This window comes from Gymnoscopelus braueri, assembly GCF_963280865.1.
Source record: "Gymnoscopelus braueri genome assembly, chromosome: 1".
NCBI classification, from domain to species: domain Eukaryota; kingdom Metazoa; phylum Chordata; class Actinopteri; order Myctophiformes; family Myctophidae; genus Gymnoscopelus; species Gymnoscopelus braueri.
The window spans coordinates 32,281,256-32,299,063 of NC_137603.1; the positions used below are offsets into that span (position 1 = coordinate 32,281,256).

The 17,808-nt window shown below is 37.6% G+C and overlaps 1 long non-coding RNA gene across 1 annotated transcript; it reads right to left on the bottom strand.

The window, feature by feature from the left end:
• Positions 1-4,362: 4,362 nt before the first annotated feature.
• Positions 4,363-8,674, bottom strand: LOC308076540. The gene is made up of 5 exons (XR_013932297.1): positions 8,564-8,674; positions 5,972-6,020; positions 5,457-5,504; positions 4,989-5,149; positions 4,363-4,390 (listed from the first exon to the last, which is right to left on the bottom strand). It is a non-coding gene; the product is annotated as an uncharacterized lncRNA (long non-coding RNA).
• Positions 8,675-17,808: the final 9,134 nt, after the last annotated feature.

A 17,808-nucleotide genomic window follows, 5' to 3' on the forward strand; every position in this document is an offset into this window, starting at 1 on the left:
CACCTCCTCCACCACCTTAGCACCACCCACCTGTCCTAGTCCCTCCTCCTCCTCCTGCCCACACCTGTTGTGTTATGATAATGAGGGGGAGGGTATATTTTATATGTCACTAAAGGGCTGTTTTTCTATTGGCACGATTGACCCTCAAGGTTTCAGCCTCCAGGTAGAAACTCAAAATAGTCAGAGAAGACATAAAACACCATAAAAACACCACCAGGGGGCTTAATGAAGTTCTATCAACCTCATAGACACATGAAAAACTGAAAAGGTGCAAAACCATGGCACCACCTCTTTAACCAATCAGAATGGAATATGAAAAATCGGACTGAGAGGTCTTGATCACATGACGATAATGTGTACCGAGGAGTAATATAATAAAAAAATGTCCTCCTGGTGGCGCTATAACAGGCGTATGTGAAACATTTGGGGCAGAGGTTCTTCCTTGGCCTCCAGGAAGTATGCGTGCCGTTTCATGCCAATCGGTCCAACGGTGCCGGAGAATAGTAATATCATATTATCTAATATCATAATAATAAAAGAAGCCTTTTTTTCAGTGTTATTCATTCTGTTGCTAAGGAAACTAAATCATGTTTCTCATTTCTGAATCCCCAATTTGAGTTTCTCCTAAAACACCTCTGAAGACATAAAAGTCACAAAAGAAGAGACACATTATTTTTTTTCCACATTCATTTCATACACGGCCAAACGCAGTCCACCATTATTGGCTGGCTGATTGCAGTAGTTAAGAGCATTTCTCGTTTTCAGCTCTTCCCCCATTATACAGTACTTTCCAAACCAGTCTACTTCAAGCCGTTCTAGCCCACTTCTTTAACTGCTGTCACACTGCCTGCATGCACTGTCGAAGGAAAGGACTCAAGTTTGAGATTTTAACCTGAGGTTTGATACATTTGGGAGATTTCTTTCTATGGCTCCTGTTAAATCTTTTTCATAGCTGCAGTAATGTGGTTATACAGTATTAGCCTTAAATATTTAATGAGCTGTCGCCCAGAAGCCACCCTGTCCTGGATGTTTATGTCCAACATAAGTCTCATAATGTAATGAGTATGTGACAGTCATTGACAGCAGTGCATCAGCAGCTTTTTGCATGAATATTTCGCAGACCCCATGCAGGTCTAAACGGACACTTATCAAAAGCTCTGAAATGATACAGTAAGTGATTTAATAGAGGTCTCTCATTTGTGATAATAATGTGAGCTTGGCAAACATAAACCTATAGGCTGGATTTTTATTAATTTTTTATTATTATTATTATTGGCAATCTCTCGTATTGATCGCTATAGACAGATCATTAGGGTCTGATCTGAGAGACTACTAAAGGCTGTTTCTCATGAACAGAGGGAATCCCAGCTGGCACAGGACGTCAATATGACGTTAGAACAACGTTGAACTCCAACGTTGGATGACCGTTGTGGGGTAGTTGAAAATGAAAGTTTGTTAGACGTCATTACCCAACGTTGGTTTGACGTCAACCTCTGACGTTATTTAGACCTTGGATTTTGGTTGGACTCCAACGTTGAATCCTAACATTAATTCAATGTCTAACTAACATCAGAGTTTGACGTCAAACCAACGTTGGGTTATGACGTCAATCAAACTTTCATTTTCAACTACCCCACAACAGTCATCCAACGTTAGAGGCCAACATTAATTCAATGTCTAAATAACATCAGAGTTTAACGTCGAACCAACGTTGGGTTATGACGTCAATCAAACTTTCATTTTCAACTACCCCACAACAGTCATCCAACGTTAGAGGCCAACATTAACTCAATGTCTAACTAACATCAGAGTTTGACGTCAAACCAACGTTGGGTTATGACGTCAATCAAACTTTCATTTTCAACTACCCCACAACAGTCATCTAACGTTAGAGGCCAACATTAATTCAATGTCTAACTAACATCAGAGTTTGACGTCAAACCAACGTTGGGTTATGACGTCAATCAAACTTTCATTTTCAACTAACCCACAACAGTCATCCAACGTTAGAGGCCAACATTAATTCAATGTCTAACTAACATCAGAGTTTGTCGTCAAACCAACGTCTGGTTTTGACGTCAATCAAACTTTCATTTTCAACTAAAATACAACTTGTATCCAACGTTAGAGGCCAACATTAATTCAATGTCTAACTAACATCAGAGTTTGATGTCAAACCAACGTTGGGTTATGACGTCAGTCAAACTTTCATTTTCAACTAACCCACAACCGTCATCCAACGTTAGAGGCCAACATTAATTCAATGTCTAACTAACATCAGAGTTTGACGTCAAACCAACGTCTGGTTTTGACGTCAATCAAACTTTCATTTTCAACTACCCCACAACCGTCATCCAACGTTAGAGGCCAACATTAATTCAATGTCTAACTAACATCAGAGTTTGATGTCAAACCAACGTTGGGTTATGACGTCAGTCAAACTTTCATTTTCAACTAACCCACAACCGTCATCCAACGTTAGAGGCCAACATTAATTCAATGTCTAACTAACATCAGAATTTGACGTCAAACCAACGTTGGGTTATGACGTCAATCAAACTTTCATTTTCAACTACCCCACAACAGTCATCCAACGGTAGAGGCCAACATTAATTCAATGTCTAACTAACATCAGAGTTTGACGACAAACCAACGTTGGGTTATGACGTCAATCAAACTTTCATTTTCAACTAACCCACAACCGTCATCCAACGTTAGAGGCCAACATTAATTCAATGTCTAACTAACATCAGAGTTTGACGTCAAACCAACGTCTGGTTTTGACGTCAATCAAACTTTCATTTTCAACTAAAATACAACTTGTATCCAACGTTAGATCACAGCGTTAATTCAATGTCTAAGTAACATCAGAGTTTGACATCAAACCAACGTTGGGTTATGACGCCAATCAGATTTTCATTTTCAACTAAAATACAACTTGTATCCAACGATAGATCCCAACTTAAATTCAATGTCTAAATAACATCAGAGTTTGATGTCAAACCAACATTAGGTTATGACGTCAATCAGATTTTCAACTAAAATACAACTTGTATCCAGCATTAGAGCCCAACTTAAATTCAATGGCAAAATAACATCCGAGTTTGACATCAAACAAATATTGGGTTATGACATCAATCAGATTTCCATTTTCAACTAAAATACAACTTGTATCCAACGTTGGGCTCCAACGTTGGATACAAGTTGCAGAAAATTTAAATCGGGTTGACGTCATAGTACAACATTGGCTCAACGTCAACTCTAACGTTAAGAGTACAATCAAAATATGACATATTTCTAACGTTGGAATCACGTTGTATTTTAGTTGAGAATAAAATGTCAATCCAACATTAGTTTTAACAAATGTGAAAATAATAAGGGTAATAATAATAATAATAATATTAATGGATTTTATTTATAACGCACTTTACATTTACAAGAAATCTCAAAGTGCTTACATAAGGCAAATGCATAAAATCAAACATCTCACAAGAATCTGAAACAAAACAATTAAAACTGGGGGCATAAAGCCTAGAGGTAAAACCAGCTAAAATGCTTTGCTAAAAAGGTAGGTCTTTAATCCTCTCTTAAAGCAGTCGACCGACTGTGGTGCTCTCAAGTGGACAGGGAGGGCGTTCCAGAGTTCGGGGGGCGACCGAGCAGAAAGCCCGGTCGCCCATGGTGTGTAGATTGGCCTTGCGGATGTTGAGGAGGTTGGTGTTTGAAGAGCGGAGGTTGCGGGTCGAGGGTTGTAGGGAGACTAGGTCCTTGAGGTATGAGGGGATATTTTGTATTGGGTCCGGAAAGCAACGGGAAGCCAGTGGAGTGAACGGAGGATGGGTGTGATGTGCTCATGTTTGCGCACTCTCATCAGGACCCTAGCAGCGCTGTTCTGAATATACTGGAGCCTTTGAAGGCTCTTGCTAGGGATCCCGATGAGAAGTGCGTTGCAATAGTCCAACCTGGAGGAGACAAAGGCGTGGACGAGCTTTTCTGAATCTGCTAGCGTGAGTGTGGGACGGAGTTTTGAAATGTTTCTGAGCTGAAAGAAGGATGTTTTGCATAGGTATTTGACGTGGGCCTCAAAGTTAAGGTGAGGGTCTATTTTTACTCCCGGGTTTGTGACAACTGGTGAGAGGGGGAGGTCCTGTCCGGAGAAGGTGATGCTGGTTATGGGGGATGTTTTTATCTGGTGTGGTGCCTATAAGAATTACTTCGGTTTTGGAACTGTTTAGCTGCAGAAAGTTGTTACTCATCCACGCCTTCATCTCCTCCAGGCAGGTAGTGAGAATGGATAAGGGCGGTAGTGATGATGAGGATGATGATTGCTTGGTTTTTATGTTCAGTTGTGTGTCATCAGCATTGAAGATTGCATTCTTCTTTAGTTCCCCTAAAGATAAATGACAGAAATAAGCTATTTTAATAACTCTAGCTTGATTTTTACATTATGAAACATCTTTATTGACTGACAGATATCTGTTCAAAAGTTTGGAATCAGTGAGAAATTATGCTTTTGAAATGATAGTTTGCAGATATGAGTTCTGTCTCTGAATGGCCATCACAATTGCTTGATCTAAATCCTATGTTGGGAACAGCTATACCGTAAGGTTCATGAGAAGTTTTATACAAACCAGTCTCAAAGTACGGCAAATTCTACTGAAAATATGGGGTGAAATTTGACCTGGATATCTAGAGAATATGACATGTAGAATGCCTAAGGTCTTTAAAGATATTGCTGCACTTGGTGGATTATTTAGTAAACAGAAATGTTGAAGAAGTTATTACTATAATTATTATCATCAATGTCTTGGCTGTAGGCCTACTTACTTAATTTTCACAGTGATTCCAAACTCTTGAACTTAGGCATAACTGCCAACGTATATAAAAATAATCAACATTTTGTAGCACTCCTTGTAAAATTTAAATTAGAAAGATAATGGAAAAGGTCAAGGAAAAGTTACATCAGGCAATTAAAATGTTTAACTTACCATATGCAACGTCAAAAAGACACAGGCCCCGGGGACTTATTCTTGCCATGATGTCAACAGAGGTTGTACTGGAGTGTCAATTCATGTGACATGAGGAACGGCATCATTCTTCTGGGTGCATCATCCAATGAATTACCTCCTGTGTCTCCAACCATGACAACCTGAGAGTATGGTAAAAGTCACAGGAAGGAAAATGCCATATTAAGTGAACAGCTAAGATATTATTCTATCTTTACACCTCTTAAGGTCTTTAAACACCAGGGACATGACGAATAAATTATACAAATACTTCTTTAGAATATATTGATGCTATCGCATCAAAACTATTCATATACTGTAGATGATGCCTCATTTTTATAGCCGTTTGCCTGATGCCTTTAGTAGCGGTGAAAAATCAAACTTGTTTTAAATCAAAATTATGTTGCTTTATTGTGAAATAATAGTGAAGTTCAGTGTGGAGGTACTCACCCGATGTATTCTACTTGAGAGGACCTTCCACCTCTTGATGTCTCCCATCTAGCATGAAAATAAGAAATACACAACACATTATGAATGAAAAATATACTTGACGCAAGATAGAGACTTCCTCTCACAATGGCCTCATGCCATGGCACAACTACTTCAGAGAAAACCCAAGAAGAAATTGTATTGTGAACCCAGTATGGTGAATTATATCGAATCGTTGGTTGAGTGAAACTTCACATCCCTGCCCTTTCAATATTAACACTATAAGACTGCTTTTTCATTACACAGCTGACTGTAGACTAATGTTTTCTAGTTTATCTGTGCCTGTTTTGTTTAACTGTGTCAAAAAATCATCAGGGTGCCCACAGCCCTGTGGGAATTTATAACTCAATTAAAAATGTTCCAGGAAAGTCATTACCGTGGGAAAGCTGAATCATCTAATTCAATATATTTTTTTAAATTCCAACCAATTTAAGGACATATTACCCCTCAAATTAACGCCCTGATATTATACTTACTTCGGACTTGGTGGAGGCTCACCAAGTCTGGATCACGGGTGTTTGGAAGCTGAAGTACCTTTACAGTGGTGTCAAATGATGTGCTGTGGAAGGCAGATGATATGTTGATTATACTTGGATGCTTGGACATACATATTAATATAACAATAGTAATTAAGAAGAAAATGAAGTCTTGAAAAAACTGATTATCAGATAGGCTATCTCTGCCTTCCGAAATGTCTGTGGACATTTAAATTCAATATGGGCTGGAACAGCAGCAAAAACGACAGCTATCAAACCTACACCTACTTCATTATCAGCTACTGTATATCAAGTATCGGTTAATGCAAAATACTAACTGTTCTTCACTCTGTTCTTCGGCCATTCAACTGCACAGGACCTACTTCAATATTTCAACTTAAGATGGTTTACCAATAGATCTTTAACATAGTGTTTACATTCCTCAGAAATGGAAAAAAACTTTGAGAAAACGTTGGATTATAGTTTCTTAACAGCACAAATTAAAACCAACAAAATATCAACGTCTAATGGCGTTAGAATTTAACGTTGTGTATCATAACGTTAAAGGTAGGGTAAGTGATTTGCGTTGGTTAAAATAATTGTTAAATAGCTCTATATTCTGATAGTACTCATTGCTATAGAGTGTTTGTTCAGTATTAGGAGTCTCCTTGTCTCTCCAGCTCTTTATTAAACAGAAAATGCATTTTCGTTTCAGTTTCAGTTTCATTTCCAATTTTATCCAACCAGGACAGAGAACTCAATCAGGATACAGATTAAACAAGTGAAATTGGAAGTGATGACACTAAGAAATGAGCATGCAAAATTGGAACTGGAACACTATACAAATTAAGCTTAAAAATTGGTACTTTCTCCTGATTGGCTGAGATTTTGACACCTACCGAAAAATGTATTTTCTGTTTATTAAAGAGCTGGAGAGACAGGGAGACATCTGTTACTGAAAAAACACTCTATAGCAATGATTACTATCAGAATATAGTATTTTAACCTTTTAGCAAAATACTTTTTGTTTTAACCAAAAAATATCACTTACCCTATACCTTTAAGCAGACATTGGGCTTTGATCACAATATCCGACAACAGAATGTCGGTATTCTTTGTCAATTTGACGTTAGCATGATACGTTGAACAGATGTTGGTTACTCACCAACACAACTAAAATCCAACAAAAAAATTGTGTTTAATGATGTTATAATTTAACATTGTGTGGTTGTTTGCATAATGAGGTTAAGCAGACGTTGGGTTTTGGTTACAATACCTGACAACAGCATGTCAGTATTCTATGTCAAAATGACAGCATGATACCTTGAACAGATGTTGGGTATTGGTTACTCACCAACACAACTAAAATCCAACAAAAAAACAACGTTTAATAATGTTGGAATTTGACATTGTATGGACGTTAGCATAAAGACAGTGATTCCAAACTCTTGAACTTAGGCATAACTGCCAACGTATATAAAAATAATCAACATTTTGTAGCACTCCTTGTAAAATTTAAATTAGAAAGATAACGGAAAGGTCAAGGAAAAGTTACATCGGGCAATTAAAATGTTTAACTTACCATATGCAACGTCAAAAAGACACAGGCCCCGGGGACTTATTCTTGCCATGATGTCAACAGAGGTTGTACTGGAGTGTCAATTCATGTGACATGAGGAACGGCATCATTCTTCTGGGTGCATCATCCAATGAATTACCTCCTGTGTCTCCAACCATGACAACCTGAGAGTATGGTAAAAGTCACAGGAAGGAAAATGCCATATTAAGTGAACAGCTAAGATATTATTCTATCTTTACACCTCTTAAGGTCTTTAAACACCAGGGACATGACGAATAAACTAAAATCCAACAAAAAAACAACGTTTAATGATGTTAGATTTTGACATTGTGTGAACGTTAGCATAATGACGCTAAGCAGACGTTGGGTTTTGGTTACAATACCTGACAACAGCATGTCAGTATTCTATGTCAATATGACGTTAGCATGATACGTTGAACAGACGTTGGGGATTGGTTACTTACCAATCAATCTTCAACATAGTGTTTACATTCCTCTATTATGTTTATTTTTTTTAGGTGGGCTTTACTGTTAGGCTTGGCCAATATTAGACTGAAAATAATGTCTTACAAGCTAATATAATCAAAACTATGATAAAGGCTACACAATAAAAAGAGTATTCAAATGCAACCAACCCTTATGCCTGATTTTTTGTTACACTGCACTGTCTCACACAAAAATAGCTGTGAGGCATGTGAGCTTTACCCTTCAATAACACACATTCCCAACTGAAAACATGAATCATGAACAACAGAACTTCCCCTAAAAGTTTCCACTGTTTGCCACAAAAGGCAGGTACTGTAATCATTTTGGGCAAAGGATTTATTCAAACAATGCCAGTTGTTTCAAAAACATGCAAAGAAAAGGAAAAGAAAAACAAAAAAACAAAGCATGACTGATTTGCACATGAAGAAATCACCTCACTCGGTCATAAACAGAATGTAGAACTTTATTTAAAAAAAAACAGTCAAATATTTCATTTCAAGTTAGAAGGAAATTAATTATTAACTCACCTGTGCAAAAGATTGTGATTCTAGAAGTCCTGGGATTCTCAAAAAAACATCTCCATGCACAAACAAGTATCTCTTCCTGTCTTCTCTCCCTCTTAATTCAAACTGCAGGCTGCTGGAGCAGTTACTGTTGCCCCGCCCAGTCTGGTGTTATACAACTGTGGTCCCACCCACAAGTCCAATGAGTCGTCCAATGAAAGAGCAGAACGTTGCTCTACTGCTCAGTGATTTGAGGAGACATTTGACAATCTAGTTTGAAATGTATTGTTGTGCAGACGTTGGGTATTGGTTACTTACCAACACAACTTAAAACTAACCAGATATCAACGTTTAATGATGTTGTATTTTTTTAAATTCATTTGTGTGTTTCTATCTGTGAGTAGTTGAATCTCAGAGGCACATTTCTATACTCGTGTATATTCCCTTGAGCAGAAAAACTTCACAGGACTTCGATGTAAAAAGAATCACAAAAAGATTTATTCAAAAAAATGTGTTCCCTGGTTACAGAAGTGATCTAAAAGCAAGTTCTCAAACAAAAAGATATACTACGGTCAAAAAACTGTGTCGCTCTGACCTTGTCTTGAGCATCAACTGAATCTGCACAGCCCTGCACACACAGGTGATAGAAATCTTAATCAGCACTGCCCTGGGCACACTCAGGTGTTAGCAATCTCAATCAAATTCTCAGTTACACAACCTGAGCTCTCTTCTTAAAGCTACAGTAACAGCATTGTTTTTAACCTACAGAACCTCATCATGAATTAAACAAATTATTGACTTATTTAAACCTTTTTAACTTAGCTTATTTAACAATCATATACTTCGATATACATGAACTGTTTAGGCAAAAATACAAATCACAAAATAAGCAGTTATTAATATAATAAACACAATATTCGAACTTGGCTCCCACACTATCTTTTGATACTTTATTATTTTACTCCACTACATATCAGGGCAAACAATTATTTTACTTTTTGTGATTGATTGATTGATTACTTTATAAGTCAGAAATTTAAACAGCATGAGGTACAGTCAGGCATTTAGGCTGAAAGGGTAACAAAAAGTGTCTGTCTGTCTGTCTGTCTGTCTGTCTGTCTGTCTGTCTGTCTGTCCATCTGTCCGCCCTTCCGTCCACCCAGTAGTACATACATAGTGGTGTGGATGATAAACGGTGTCACAGTCACACACTCTTGCTCCATATGTCACAACTTAGGAAGACCCTGGTTTTGAGGTAGGCCGGTGTCTATGCATTGTAATGTATTGATGCATTTCTTTTCATATGGGTTTATTATTTAGGGCAGCATAGGTTACTGGTTAGATAATCAGAAGGTCCCCGGTTTGCCTCAAAGGCCCTGGACGGGGCGAAGTGTCCTGAGCAAGACACTGTAGGGGTGGACCCCGACAGTCCACCCACCCCAAGCGCTCAACATAAAACATTTGAGCAGCCATAAGCTGTGTGAAGCTGAAACTGAATTTGCCCTCTGGAACTAAGGAAGGTCTCCTGAAGCAAACTAAGGGCAAATTATTGGCTGTCTACCTACCTCACTGTCGGTCGCATTCCTTTAAGATGCAGCTGGCTGATCACCAACAACTAACATCTGCTAAAGCGGAAGGAAAAAGGTATAACTGGCCTTAACCATGTTGCCTTGGCTCTAAATCCACACTGGCAAAGAAACCTGTAGCTAATCAGTCTCACATACAGCCCCAGGTTAACTATAGGTGGGCTGCTGGCATGTGCCTCAGGAGCAACTTGATGGTATTTGTCTGAAAGTCAAATTCAGTTATCTGGAAAAGGCTGAGGGTTATAGAACTGCACAAACACTTTTCTGGGCCATGGGGTGGCCCTGTAGCTCATCTGGAAGAATATAGTTGAACCACAGATGAAACAGCTACAAATTGCTCTGGTTGGACTTTTGCAGCTTAAACAGATGCTAGATCATTACTCTATGTCACAACCTTCAGTACTTATTGTCCATATTCTACAGTCAGACTATGTTGGATTTTGTTTAAGTAACAGCCACATTAACCCAGCAAAATATCTACATCTAATGAGGTTTGAATGTTGAGGGGATCTTTTCATTATGAAGTTTAGCAGACATTGGGTTTTGGTCACAATACCCACACAAGACGACTGAATATTGGTATTTACGTCAATATGACATTGGCATGAGACGTTAAGAAAATGTTGGATTACAGTTGCTTAACAGCATATATAATGGCGTTAGTATTTAACGTTGTGTGCACGTTAAGATTATAATGTTAAGAAGACATTGGGCTTTGGTCACAATACCCAACAACAAAATGTCAGTATTCCACGTTAATGTTACGTTAGCAAGAGACGTTGAACAGACGTTGAATGTTGGTTATTCACCAACACAACTTAAACCAACAACAAATCTACATCTAATGGCGTTAGGATCTAACGTTGATGTGTGGCTGTTAACATTGTAATGTTAAGCAGACATTGGGTTTTGGTCACAATACCCGACAACAGCATGTCAGTATTCTACGTCAGTACAACGTTAGCATGATATGTTGAACAGACGTTGGGTATTGGTTACTTACCAACACAAATTTAAACTAACCAGATATCAACGTTTCATGATGTTAGGATGTAACATTGTGTGGACGTTAGCATAATAACGTTAAGCAGACCTTGTGTTTTGGTCACGATACCCGACAACAGTATGTCAGCATTCTACGTCAGTACGACGTTAGCATGATACGTTGAACAGACGTTGGGTATAGGTTACTTACCAACACAACTTAAAACTAACCAGATATCAACGTTTAAGGATGTTAGAAATCTAACATTGTATGGACATTGGCATAATAACGTTTAGCAGACGTTATGTTTTGGTCACAATACCCGACAACAGTATGTCAGTATTCTACGTCAGCACAACGTTAGCATGATACGTTGAACAGACGTTGGGAATATTACTACCAACACAACTTAAAACTAACCAGATATCAAAGTTTAATGATGTTAGAATGTAGCATTGTGTGGACGTCAGCATAATAACGTTAAGCAGACGTTGTGTTTTGGTCACAATACCGGACAACAGCATGTCAGTATTCTATGTCAGTACGACGTTAGCATGATACGTTGAACAGACGTTGGGTATAGGCTACTTACCAACACAACTTAAAACCAACCAGTTATCAACGTTTAATGATGTTAGAATTTAACATTGTGTGGACGTTAGCATAATAACGTTAAACAGACATTGGGGTTTGGTCACAATACCCGACAACAGCATGTCAGTATTCTACGTCAATGTGACGTTAGCATAATACGTTGAGTAGACGTTGGGTATTGGTTACTTACCAACACAACTTAAAACTAACCAGATATCAACGTTTAATGATGTTAGAATGTAACATTGTGTGGACGTTAGCATAATAACATTTAGCAGACGTTGGGTTTTGGTCAAATATCCGACAACAGCATGTCAGTATTTGACGTCAAACTGACGTTGGGATAATACGTTGAACAGACGTTAGTTAATGGTTAGTTACCAACACAACCTAAAACCAACCAAATATTAACGTCTGATGATGTTAGACCTCAACGTTATGTGGACGTTAGTAAAATAACGTTGGGCAGACATTGAGGTTTGGTCAAAAATCCGACAACAGCATGTCAGTATTCAACGTCAACCTTACGTTGGGATAATACGTTGAAAATACGTTGGTTATTGGTTAGTTACCAACACAACCTAAAACCAACCAAATATCTACGTCTAATGATGTTAGACTGCAACGTTGTGTGGATGTTGTTATAATAACATTGGGCAGACATTGAGGTTTGGTCAAATATCCGACAACAGCATGTCAGTATTTGACGTCAAACTGACGTTGGGATAATACGTTGAACAGACGTTAGTTAATGGTTAGTTACCAACACAACCTAAAACCAACCAAATATTAACGTCTGATGATGTTAGACCTCAACGTTATGTGGACGTTAGTAAAATAACGTTGGGCAGACACTGAGGTTTGGTCAAAAATCCAACAACAGCAAGTCAGTATTTGACGTCAAACTGACGTTGGGATAATACGTTGAACAGACATTGGTTATTGGTCAGTTACCAACACAACCTAAAATCAACCAAATATCAACGTCAATTGACGTCAAATTATTACGTTGATACATTTCTGGAAGTTGACGTTGGTCTAACGTTGGATTTTGGTTAGCTGACGTCACGACCTAAATCCAACCAAAAATCAACGTCAATAGACGTCGTGTGCCAGCTGGGATGATACAGTATAATATATATATTATACTGTATATATATATATATATATATATATATATATATATATATATATATATATATATATATATATATATATATATATATATGTATGTACACACACACACACTCAATAGCTGTGTAGGAGGCGCAATGGATAAATATAAAATCTCTCAACACTGATTCACTGATTAGTGAAGTTCTTATTCAGAGCAGCTTATAATGAGTGAACGTGAGTATATTTACTCAAGTAGCCTACTGTACTTAAGAATAATTTAGTCTGAGGACTAAACAGCTAAAGAGAGACTACTGCTCTGGTCCAAGCAGAATGTTATGTCAGATATGACAGATAGCATATATCTATGCTAGGGTCATTGTTTACCTGGTATCTTAGGGTTTCAATGTAAAGAATGTTATTTAGACAGATGCAAGATTCAATGTTTACCTGGTATCCTACTTTCTTGTTCTCTCTGCATTATGGGAGTACTTGTTTATTTGAAGTCGCGCTGGATAAGAGTGCCTGCTAAATGCCTACATTGTAAATCATAATTGTAATTGTATGTCGGGGCTATACTGTGACAACTTCACTATGTCTTGGAAGAATGGGAGGCTATTCAAACAACATTTAGTAGCACTGTGTGAGCTTAAATAGACATTTATTTTAACCACTTAATATATACTTTGTTGTACAACAAAATAGCTCACAGCTTGTACCTTGAGAGGTTAGATCTGCTTATGTTTTGCTATTTATGAAAAATCTAATAATTTCAGAAGATTTCAGAAGATTTGCCCAAAATAGAACAAGTTCGCTGATGTTTGGGCCACCATTTAGGGCGATGGGTGTATTGCTATACTTTTTAGTCTTTTTTATGACAACACTGCCTCGTACTAATAATTATAATTGGATGGGTTAACAGAGGACTAATGAGTGATGGGTTTCAAACGTGGAGACCATCAGAGAAAATCTATACCTGCATCAGTATGTCATTTTCTTCTGATCAGACAGAGTGTGTCCTCATGTGACCCGGCTTTTTAATGTGTTCATTTGTCCTCCTCATGCAGCGAAGAGGAATTATTCATGTTCCATGCCCTGCAGTTAAAAACATTCATCACCGTTACGCAGTAAAAACAAACAACAAAACAAAACAAAAACAACACAAAGTTACACTTGCAACAGCCATCTTCTGTACAGGGGCTGATGGAAATGAAGGAATCCTGTCGCACAAAGACATTAAGATAAGTGCGCAAACTGTGGTCTACTGGTGCTGATGCATCATGGGTAGAAGAGGAGGCTGAGTGGCTCTTTAACGGCAGTCTCCTGCTCTCTCATAGAGATTAATGTCCCTTTCCCTTGTTTTGTTTTAGTATTTAATATTATTCTGTTTTATTAAGGCAACTATTCTTTTTCTATTCTTTTTTTTTAATTTATTTCTATTTTCATGATTAAGGGCCACGGTCAGGCAGGGAGCATTTTAGCAGCCTGGGGTGTCTTTTAGTAATTGTTATGAACAATTAAAGCTACTTTTGCTCAACGGTTATAATTGGTTTATTTTCCATTTTCTCCCCAATTTGGTCATTATGCCTTCCCCCCCGTGGGTGTGTGTGTAGTCCCTACCATCCTCTGCTGTTTGCTGTTGGTCTTGAGGAGTGGTGCAAACCAACGTCTCTTCTCCGATACACATGGTGTTGTGTGCTTCAGTTCACCGGACAGTGAGGGGTTTTACCAGGAGGGTGGAACACGCCATCCTCCCCATACCAGCTCCTCTCCCTGACCATGTTTGCTGCTTTTGCATTGCCTTTTTGTGCTCTACTATGTGACTCAGGTTTATATGTACTGTATGTATGCAGGGGTGGAAAAAGTACTTAAGAGTTACTTAAGTAAAAGTATCAATACTGCAATGTAGAAATACATTACAAGTAATTGTCCGGAATAGAACTAAGCATCTCTTGTGGCGTGGGTGGCAGGACTGCATGCCTTAAAGTTGTAATAAAATTTCACGCAGGATGTCATTGTGCCAGTTATGTTTTCGGGCTGTCCTTGCCAGGGCCATGGGGTAGCATCAAGCAGCCAGGGCAATGTTATGATCGAGAGGGCATTGTTAAGTTGTTGTTGTTATGACTGTCTGAACACTGATTTTAAAATGTGCAAATACATGTATAAAACAAATTAAATCAACACAACCAATCCATATTTATTTATTTATCAGGGACAGTGCACACAATATGTCAGTTTCCACATCCACGTAAATGAGCCAGAGTTAGCCAAAAGCAGCTGTTAAAAAAGTGGTGATAGCTCTCCATACAAAAACAGACATCAATACAATACAAGACAAGTAAACATTGTAGCCTACAGCAGACTGAACAATTACAGTAAAATATGAGAAATGACATCAGTGACAAATGGAGCTGATAATTACTCATGATTACAATCTATATATATATCTGGCACTGGGCTCCACCGTAAGTGATTTTGACCAAGCTGCTCTTAAACAAACGGACAATTAATATAATGGGTCTATCTTGTAAGGAATGATCGCCAGCACTCACTTTCTGTCCATTCAGGTACTTCTTATTTTATTTGCAAAAATAGGCAACAAGGCGCATTGATGCATTTTGGCTACAAGCCTTCCTCAGCTCAGCGTAATCATGATTACACTTTTTGGAGCCGTGCACCCAACAGGTTTGCTCACATTGTTTATGTGTGAATGGTGCTCACCAGTGGTGGAAAAAGTACTCAAATGTTTTACTTAAGTAAAAGTATCGATACTGCAATGTAGAAGTACTCTGTTACAAGCAAAAGTCATGATTATGATGGAATTCAAAATTTACTTGGGTAAACGTACAAAAGTATTGGTATCCAAATGTAGGCCTATACTTAAAGTATCAAAAGTAAAAGTACTAAAATGTTTGAAAATAGCAGATCTACAAGCTCACAACGCCTTGCAATGCGACTCGCTGTGATCTTGTAGATCGGCTATTTTCAAATAGCCTGAGTATAAAATAGGGCTGAAGTGGTTGATGTATGTTTTATAATGTAATAATTCACATCTGCAAAGTAACTAGTAACTAAAGTTCAAAGTTCAAATAATTGTAGTGGAGTAAAAGTACAATATTTGCCTCTGAGATGTAATGGAGTAGAAGTAAAAGTATAGACAATTGGCGATACTCCGGTAAAGTAAAAGTACCTACAAATTTTACTTAAGTACAGTACTTTAGTAAATATACTTAGTTACTTTACACCACAGGTGCTCAAATTTTTTCTAGTGTATCAGTGAATGGGTCCCCACACAGAATTTCACGTGAATGACTGGGGGAATGCAAATACTTGCATAATATAGATAACGACAGACAGACAGATGCCTCTGCCAATAATCTCAGCGCCCACCGATCCTGCAGTCACTTAAAATCCTATCACAACGGGAGAAGACGAGGAAAGAACACAATAAGACATTAAGGATTGACTTGGCTCTCGTAGCTGATGAGACTTTAACACATGGCACCGGCCATCTGGTTCATTAAAGCTGGGAACCTTCCAAAGAAAACTGTGGTGGCGTTATGGACTATAGAGCAGCGTGAGACAGTGGGTGCTGATGAAGTGAAATGACAAAGGTGCCTTCATAAAGCCTGGCCAGGCAGCAGGTCTCCCCACATCAGTGGTGGAAAGTATATACTGTAAGTACCAGGGTTATAGTTAACACAAACTAATGAAATAACGAAAACTAAAATTGAAAAAAACATTTTCGTTTACTGAACTAAATAAAAACTATAATAATAATAATAAAAACGATAACTAACTGAAACTGTATTGTGTGTTTACAAAACTAACTAAAACAAACTGAAATTATAGACAAAAATGCCCTTAGTTTTTCTTGTTAACAGTCCTTTTGTGGAGAAGGCTGACGAACACCTCAAAGGTTGGTAACAGGTGCGTACGTAAAAAAAAGTATAATTCAAAAGGAAGATTGTCTGTCCTGATGAAGGTCTAACGACCGAAACGTCGAATGAAATAAAGAGCTATTTGTTTTTGCAAGTTTCTGACAGTGTGCGGGTCCTCTTCTTTGATTTCACCATCAGAGATCTCTTTTGGTTTAATTATACTTGTTGATAGTCCAACAGTAAAGGTCCTTGCACACTGGTGCGTCTTTTCGTTGCGTTTTTTTTACAACAATGAAAAAAATTGAAAAAACAATGAAAAAAAATAAAACGCAACGAAAAGACGCACCAGTGTGCAAGGACCTTAACTGGATATATATATTTTTTAAATGGTATCTTTTGTTGAGTTTTTATTACACAATACTTACTCTGACTTTGAATCCTGCACCTGAAATAACCCAAAGTATGAAAAAAACACTAAAGCTAATAAAAACTAAACTAAAACTAAGCGTTGTCGCAACAATAAAAACTAATAAAAACTAGCAAACCCGCTCTAAAAACGAATTAAAACGAACTGAATTAGAAAACAAATTGTCAAACCTAACTAAAACTAAAGAATAATGAAAAACTATTATAACCTTGGTAAGTACATACGTTTATTCAAGAACTGTACTTTTTTTTTTTTTTTACAATTTCAAGGTTACTTTTACTTTACTTCCATTTTTCAACACTTTATACTTCTACTCCACTACTGTACATTTCAGTGGCAAATATTGTACTTTCTACTCCACTGTACAGTTATTTGAGAACTTTCGTTACAAGTTTGTAGACCTTTAGACTACAGTATGTAGACCTATAGAGAAACACTGGTCTAGTCTGGGGTTAGTTTCAAGCTGTCAACAGTTTTTACTGTACAACTCAATTGAGAGGCATATTTGTACACATGTTTTTGCTGGCATGTGACTTTTTTTTGTAGACTATTATATTTTATTTCATAAACTCCACATGTACATTCGTAATTTAGCGCTAAACAAAGGTAGTTGAAGTACTTTTACTATGTAATAAACTACATTTCTCCCAGGGGTATAAATATAGTTTGTTGGAACTACTGCC